The 9,002-nt window shown below is 41.0% G+C and overlaps 1 protein-coding gene across 2 annotated transcripts in view; it reads right to left on the reverse strand.

Moving 5' to 3' along the window:
- Positions 1–8,690, reverse strand: part of SLC13A1 (solute carrier family 13 member 1) — a 119,554-nt gene extending 110,864 nt beyond the window's left edge. The window contains exons 1-2 of one of the 2 annotated variants that reach the window (XM_067746876.1): positions 8,521–8,690; positions 4,557–4,679 (exon numbers count right to left, since the gene is read on the reverse strand). The gene's annotated coding sequence lies outside the window, so the exon portion shown is untranslated. The remainder of the gene's footprint in view (positions 1–4,556; positions 4,680–8,520) is intronic. The other variant, XM_067746877.1, reaches the window with a different exon arrangement.
- Positions 8,691–9,002: the final 312 nt, after the last annotated feature.

Raw genomic sequence — 9,002 nt, forward strand, 5'->3', positions numbered from 1 at the left:
GTTTTGCCCACCTCCCACCCTCCCCACTTGTCTGACCTCATCTCCTTCACGGGTCTTCTTACTGCTCATAAAACAATCCTGACATGTTCCTGCCTGTGGGACTTTGACGTTGCTGTTCCCTCTTCCTGAATTCTCTTCCCACAGGTGCCTTCATTGCTGTCTCCCTCTGTCCTTTCTTCACTGGACACCTTACAGTGAGGCTTCATCAGATGGACTACTCTATATAAAATCCAGGATTTCTTTTACAGAATTATTCAATGCAATCAATTCTTAAGTGTCCATTATAACCGCTAACTTAAAGTTGTTTTCCTTTCCTTCTGTCTCTTCAGATCTTCATATCTGGAAAAGCAACTCTGTGTTGGGAAGTGCTGGAGTCCACAGTTCACCTCTCTAAATTCCTTTCTAGCTCTGTTCTTTTGATACTACCCTTTAGTGTCTCTTCCATATTACATGAGTACACTGCTATATTCTCAGAATTTCCTCACGCAAAGGACAGTTGTTTCTGCTGTGTGTCCCACCTGACAGCCCTGGGCTATCCTAGACCCGTCCCAGCTGATTGCACTGAGATATCCCGTTATCTGCAGGCTGATCTGCTCCTCTTATGGAACTAGTAGAGGTCAGTCAGGCAGAAGAGCAGTCTTCGAATTAATTAATTAATTGGTTAATTAATTAAGAAGAGAAGAAGGAGAGGAAGAAATTCCATATACCTCATCCTGCCTTATTTTCCTCTATTCTACTCATCACAATCTGATACACTGTATATATTTTTTTTTCTTTTTTTTTTTGCGGTACATGGGCCTCTCACTGTTGTGGCCTCTCCCGTTGCGGAGCACAGGCTCCGGACGCGCAGACTCAGCGGCCATGGCTCACGGGCCCAGCCGCTCCGCGGCATGTGGGATCTTCCCGGACCGGGGCACGAACCCGTGTCCCCTGCATCAGCAGGCGGACTCTCAACCACTGCGCCACCAGGGAAGCCCCTGATACACTGTATATTTACTAGTTTATTTACTCTACCTGCCTCCCCTAGGATGTAAGCCAGAAAGGAACTTTGTGTTTTGTTCACTGCTCTATCCCCTGTGCCTGGAACAGTAGACATAGTAGATACTCAATAAACGTATGTGAAAATATTTTAAGTAAATGAATAAATATTATTTATGAATGAAAAATTTCAGGAAGCCAATATATTAGCAATTAGATTTTTATAAATCCTTATATGTAGACATCCTGCCCTTTAAAAGGGCCTGTTCCCCACTTTTGTTTCATCCTTTCTTTGAAATTGTGCTGGAGATCACCCTTGAAGGGAAGATTAAAGCACACATACACATTCACACATAGAAACACTCCCAGAGATACAGAATAGGATTATCACTTTGATCTACCAGTCACAGGATGCTGAAAATACAGTAGGTACTGTGCTAAACGATTTACATGGATGCTCCCATAGCATCTCTAGTAAAGAGTAAATAACTTCCCCAAGGCTCCACTTAGAACAGATTTGGACGAGGCAGTCCGAACCCACAGCCCACGTTTTTAACTGCCATGCCACCTACTTTAGTCTTCGTCATGCTTGAGATCTCTTCTTGGGTACACAGCAAGAGTCCACTGCATTTGTTTTATGCTGGTGTAATACGTGTCACTGTGTTGACTTATACAGAGTTCAAGAATCATTAGCAATTAGGGTGTCTGCATATATGTGGCTTGTTCTCCTAGATCTGTGTGAAGCCAGAGGTTTTAACTGTGTATACCACACTTAACCAGGGAACAAAAAATTAATGATTTGGAAGTTTAGTAAACCTGTGCTCAAAATACAGTTTTTACTAGTTAATTCTCATACTAGGATTGTATTTGCCAGCCATCCTGTAATGGAAGGAAAGATAAGGGCTTTCTGTGGACTGAGAAGACAGTGAAAGCAACTACATCAGGAAAGTAAGAGAGCTCTTAAACCAGAAATCTGAGGGATTATGTGGGCGGGAGAACAGGAGGGCAGAGACCCAGGGCAAGAGAGGCAAATGTGGCACTTTGGCAGGAGAGAGGAATGGGGAAGAAGGAAGAGTTTGGAGACGTTTCCCAGAGTTGTAACTGGTGAAATCTGTGACAATGGCTGGTGGTCAGGAGCAGTGAAGGACTGCAAGGTCTCTCAGGGGCCAAGAGGATTGTACTCTTGGTGGGTGTGTGGATGGTACCATCAGTTGACCTGAGGCAGATCTTGTCCAGTGAGTTCAAATTCATTGATGTCAACTAGTTTTCTAAGAGTTAATCATCTAATTATAAGTTCACCACCCTGAACTACTATCCTGCAAGCTTTGGTTTAATTCACATGAATATTCTGAAAGTATCTTTCAAACGTTAGCTGAAATCTAGATACCTTCTGTCTACTCATCCCTCTTAGGTACCAGTCTATAACTGGGAATAAAATCACTTTATAGTGTAACAATATAATATAATATCATTTAGTCTAATGTAGTGTAATATAATACAATACAATATCATAAACTTCATTATTAATAATAATAACTAATCAGTGTTGAGCACTTACTATGTGCCAGACATGTTGTCGACTTCTATCCAAACAACAAACATATGAGTTAGGTAGCACTGAAATAAGGCTTTGAAGAGTTCGACAACTTGTCCAGTTCACATATAAATGCCTAAGCCAAGGTTTAATTCATGTTATTTGATTCCAGAGCCAAAGCCCTTAACAACTAAGGTATCTTGCTTTTCTTTTTGTACTTGATCTCCCCAAATCATTTGTTATACTACTAGAGACCTTTTAACTCCTACACCTGTCTTCATGTAACTTCTACTAACCATGCTTGCTTTCATGTGTGTGTAGACAAAGCACCATTTAAAAATACCTGAAAAGCAAATTTATTCTTTTAATTCAGTCAAAAAATTAGAATTATATAGGTAGGCTAGCAGATTGGTATAAGAAGAATATTTCTTCTTATCCTTCCTCTCTAAATTGTTTACTCTTTTCTTATTTCTTGTGATTGAAGTTTTCACACTTAAATATTTGTCTTGATACACATAATTAAATTCAGAGCAATTCAAGCTTAAATGGCTAAATCTTGGCAGTACTAAATTTAATGCATGAATTACGGTGATGGACTAAGATGGCGTATAATTTTTCAATATAACTACTGAAACTCCACTTTCTGTTGCCTGAGCCCACCATGCTAATTTGATAGATTTAAAAAGAAAAAGCTCTTTGATTTGGAAAGACAGAGCAGAAAATTGATGAGCATGAATCTTGCATTTTATCATTCAAGTGAATATGATAATGATGGTATCATTAGGCAAAATAATAATGTGACAGTTTCATATGATGAAGGAACACTTCTGCCACAGAGATTTTAAATGTTGAGCACCTGGATTCCCAGATGTTTACCAGTTTCATCAGTACAAATCCTCTGCTAACCTGTACTCTTTGAATAATAAATTTGAAAGGTGTTGGGTAGTTATAGAGCAGAGATCAAAACACATAATCAGGGCTTCCCTGGTGGCGCAGTGGTTGAGAGTCCACCTGCCGATGCAGGGGACACGGGTTCGTTCCCCGGTCCGGGAAGATCCCACATGCCGCGGAGCGGCTGGTCCCGTGAGCCACGGCCGCTGAGCCTGCGCATCCAGAGCCTGTGCTCCGCAACGGGAGAGGCCACGACAGTGAGAGGCCTGCGTACCGCAAAAAAAAAAAAAAGCAAACAGACAAACAAAAAAACCCACATAATCATTGCTGGTGGTAGGGAGTATAATATTCCTTTATCCATTTATTAAAATCAATCTGTATTTACTCAATTAACACATCATAATTGGGATTACTTCAGAAAGACTAAGAAAATCGAATTCAGTTGTGACCTTCATCTTCAAATAGTTTTTAATTATTCTTTTATAAAGGATACTTTCACTGCCTGTGCATGCATGTCAATTTCTTCAAATGTAAACAGTCTTGAGCGTGTGCGCGCGCGTGTGTGTGCTGGGATGGGAGTGTCTTTCTGTTGGGAATGGATTTTTCTCTCCAAGTAGAAACAATTTCTGCTTCCTCCTATTGTCCCATGATTACTGCTTTACAGAAGCCCTGGGTTTTGTATGGAAGCCAAGTTTCAGAGAGGCCAATGTTTGTTCACCCACTTACTGTAATTCATAGGTGTCTTGGCACCTGGCGGAACAGGTTAGTAATTACTAAGCTTCCTCTTTCATTTTCATCCCAAGGTCCTACCTTCTTTGTAGTTTGGAAACACAACATAATAACTGAGCGAGTTTGACCTATCAAGAAAACGGCTTTGTTTAGGTGTGGTGAATTGTTTTCACCCAGTTCTTCAAAGCAATCACACAGTGCACACTTGCTTACTGACAGGAGGCAGCAAGTTGTGCCAAATTCTGTGCCCTTTACCGAATGAACTTCTCATCCTGAGAGTTCTAGATTCCAGTTCCCTAAGATTCATGTAAGTTTGGAGAAAACACCTAAGTAACCCTGATGGTAAAGCACCACTGTCATGCATCAGTGGTTTCATCATAGCTGCATATGGGGATCACTTGGGGACCCTCAGAAACCATCATACCTGGGGCCCTCCTCCAGAGGTTCTGCTCAGTTGGTCTGGAGCATGGCCCGAGATTCAGCATGTTTCAAAGCTTCCCAGGTGATTCTCATGTGCAGCCAAGGCTGAGCTCCTCCAGTCAAGACCCTGAAAGGTCATTCAGTCAACAAGAGCTCACTGTTTGGATCATCTTTGGCCATTGGTTGTTATTTTCCACATGTATACAGGCTACTTCACTGACTTAATTACTTACTTAAAATTCTCAGAACACAGCAAAGCACTCTCTGTGAATGTCAGTTTGTTGAAGAGTACTGTTGTAGGGGACAAGATTTGATTTTTGCTTAGGTTAAAAAAATCAGCCTAAGCTTATTTGAAAGAGATTTAGAAAGGACGTTCAAGTTTTCTTTCTTGTGATCATTTTGTTTTTATCATTTTCAGAGGTAAAAAAAAAAAAACAGCAGTTCTTTATTTTCTGGCTATAAGGTAGATAGAATATTTTTACTGTAGGAAAATGACAAATTTTACCAATGGGTTAGTTAGTATTCTTCTTACTTCTAATACAGTGAGGGGGCCTCAAACCCTGATGTTCAAGGGAATAAAAAGATAAAAAGGGAGTCAGGACCTTGTATAGAACTCAAGGAATTTCTGCCTAGGTGTAAAAAGTTTACGGCTTTTTAAAAAACCAGGCTTGGGACTTTCCTGGTGGTCCAGTGGTTAGGACTCTGTGCTCCCCACTGCAGTGGGCACGGGTTCGATCCCTGGTTGGGGAACTAAGATCCTGCATGCCGCACAGTATGGGCAAAAAATAAAACAGTGGACATGTAAATCAACTATACTTCAATTTAAAAAAATTTTTTTAAATGCTAAAACACAACAACAACAGGCTTCCTCTGAAGTATTTCTATAAAGAATAAAATGAAAAAAAATATTTGAAAAATAAATGTTATTATTTGCTAGAAAAATGTCAATTTTGGGGGGAAACCCTGGCCTCTGGTGTTTACAGCCTGCTTCAAAGAATCCTGTTTCATTACCTCAATATCTGGATCCTTTCTTGATTCAAACAGAAATTCAAATAGGCTGAAATTCAACATATGAAGTATATTTTTCTTAACTGAATGATATACTGGTTTTCCAGATTTTCTTAGGCTTGAGATGGCATCATTTAGATATGTGAGCCCAGGATAATTTCAATCAAAAACTGTATTTTCTACAAGTCGAGATTCATAGGTAAACATTCCTATTGGGTTTCCAAGTTCTTCTAGAAGGGTTCGTGGGTTATAGGTATCCACTATGGAGCCTAGAGCAGGCAGGAATCTGTCTGGCCTGCTTGAGTGGTCATTCAAGAATCAGAGCTCCAGTACTGGGAAAAACAGGAGAAGGGACATTCTGAGGGATGGTGCAAAGGGGATGGGTTTCCCCCCGCTTTGTTGGGGGGTCCAATTCTAAGCTTCTAACACTGAGGAAAGGTAATCAATCTTGATTTAAATGTTGCTAAGATCTCCATACTGTGTATACCTCTGCTATGACCGTTAGGGCCTCTTGTCTTGTGTTAATGTGATTAATATCAGATTATAGGTCCCCTCTTACATCAAATAACCTGAATATTTGCCCCAACATAATGTCATAACCCTTCCTTTAAGATCTGAATGATTTGCTCTGCCTCTGAAGTATATCCTGACTCCAGCCCCTTCTATCCTGTTCCACTGCTACCACCTTAGTCAAAACCACCACTCTGTTGCCTGGACTCCTGACATAGCTTCCTTATGGATGGTCTTCTTCATGCACTCCTTCAGCCTTCCCAGCCCCAGCCTTAATCTATTCTCCACACTGCAGTCAAGTGATCTTTGCTCTGATCGTGTTGCTTCTTTCCTTAACTCTCTCTTCTTAGAATAAAACCCAAACTATTTATCACAGCCTTGCCTTCCTCTCCAGTCTGACCTGTAATCTCCTCTTTCACCTCGAAGGTTTTTCAGTGTCTCAAACTTGCAACCGGGAATTCCCTAGCAGTCCAGTGGTTAGGACGCTGCACTCTCACTGCTGAGGGCGCAGGTTCAATCCCGGGCTGGGGAACTAAGATCCTGCAAGGCTTGCTGTGCAGCCAAAAAACAAAAAAAAAGCAACAACAACTTGCAACCATCTTAGGGCCTCCAGTCCTTACCTCCAGAGAGCTCTGGAATTCATACTGGCCAATATTTTAGACTTGCCAAAATGCCTACACCTGTAGTAGGATTCCATGGTAAAAGGTTTTGCAGCTGTATAATTGTTTTTAGCACCTGTTCAGACTGTGCCCCTACCAGTCCCACTCCCTTGGGAGGAGGAGGTAGATGCTAATAGCAAGGTGGGATCACCCAGGGATTTCCCTGAAGAAGGCGTCCCAGATGAGTGAGCTCACACCCGATGCCCTCCTAGTGCCTAGCTGGCTCAGCAGCAGGGTATCCAACATAATATGCAAAGCCTACACGTTAGAAGCCAAGTGTCTGCTGTCCAAAGTAAGACTGTAGTTCACCCTGAGAGCCCAGGTTCCCAGCCAGTATGCAGCAGAGCATGCACTACAAAGGCACTGAAATATCGATGTTTTCAATCTCAGTGTGCTCTCCATATATGATCAGTTTCTGTCTGGACTGTGATGCAGAAGAAAAAAAGCTGGATAATATTGCAAGGTCAGATATTGTGTGGCTGGTCCCCCTCACCCCCACGTCAGCAAGCTTAGTCACTGCCCAGGGCCCTCTGTAGCACTCCAGCAGTTTCCGATGGAAACTTTGCTCTTACCCTGTTCCTCCTCTCTTTTTCTCAGTACTATTATATGTACTGTATTCTCTTATGTCAAGCGTTCTACTAGGAAACATTAAAAATATATCTTAGCAGTATACTCTGAAGTCTGGGAGCCTGATTCCTCCAGCTCCGTTTTTCTTTCTCAAGATGGCTTTGGCTATTCGGGGTCTTTTATGTTTCCATACAAATTGTGAAATTTTTGTTCTAGTTCTGTGACAAATGCCATTGGTAGTTTGATAGGGATTGCATTGAATCTGTAGATTGCTTTGGGTAGTATAGTCATTTTCACAATGTTGATTCTTCCAATCCAAGAACATGGTATATCTCTCTAACTGTTTGTGTCATCTTTAATTTCTTTCATCAGTGTCTTATAGTTTTCTGCATACAGGTCTTTTGTCTCCTTAGGTAGATTTATTCCTAGGTATTTTATTCTTTTTGTTGCAATGGTAAATGGGAGTGTTTTCTTAATTTCTCTTTCAGATTTTTAATCATTAGTACATAGGAATGCAGGAGACTTCTGTGCATTAATTTTGTATCCTGCTACTTTACCGAATTCATTGATTAGCTCTAGTAGTTTTCTGGTAGCATCTTTAGGATTCTCTATGTATAGTATCATGTCATCTGCAAACATTATTCAGCCATAAAAAGAATCGAAACTGAGTTATCTGTAGTGAGGTAGATGGACCTAGAGTCTGTCATACAGAGTGAAGTAAGTCAGAACAAGAAAAACAAATACCGTATGCTAACACATATATATGGAAGCTAAAAAACAACAACAAAAAAATGGTCATGAAGAACCTAGGGACAGGACGGGAATAAAGACGCAGACCTACTGGAGAATGGACTTGAAGACATGGGGAGGGGGAGGGGTAAGCTGGGACAAAGTGAGAGAGTAGCATGTACATATATACACTACCAAACGTAAAATAGATAGCTAGTGGGAAGCAGCCACATAGCACAGGGAGATCAGCTCGGTGCTTTGTGACCACCTAGAGGGGCAGGATAGGGAGGGTGGGAGGGAGAGGCAAGAGGGAGGAGATATGAGGATATATGTATATGTATAGCTGATTCACTTTGTTATACAGTTGTAAACACACCATTGTAAAGCAAGTATACGCCAATAAAGATGTTAAAAAATATATATCTTGTACCAGGGAGGTCACTTTGATAATGATTCAGTGGATTTTCATCAACCCCAAAGAGGACTTGCAACTACCGTCTTTGGATCCTGAAGCAATTAGTGATGCTGGTGTTTCAGTCCTGTGAGCAAACCAGAGATGAACTATCTTTGGGTAAGCCCTGCCGTATCTGTGACAGTCTTCTCCATCACCACCTCAAGTGCACTCTGTTCTTTAGGTCCTTTTCCCCACAGTTTTAGTCTTTCACTGACATAAAGTACAGAACATAAAGAACAAAAATGACAAGTTACTTATTCAACAGTTAATGAGGCCTTTTTTTATCACTGTTTTTGAGGACAAGTTACTTTGAAAATCTTGCCTTTAAGGTCTAGATTTCATAATCACCATAAAAGAACAACTCCAAATGAGCTTCAAGCGTATACTGAAGGTATATTACTTCTGTATATATCTCTGCCTCCAAGCTCCTGCTGAGTAGTTTGCTATTAAGGAATGCAGGATCAGCCCTCACCTCGTGACTTGTCTTAAGATGTAAAACAGCTAACACTTTCACTCTAAAAGC

The sequence above is a fragment of the Pseudorca crassidens genome, chromosome 8, assembly GCF_039906515.1.
Source record: "Pseudorca crassidens isolate mPseCra1 chromosome 8, mPseCra1.hap1, whole genome shotgun sequence".
NCBI lineage: Eukaryota > Metazoa > Chordata > Mammalia > Artiodactyla > Delphinidae > Pseudorca > Pseudorca crassidens.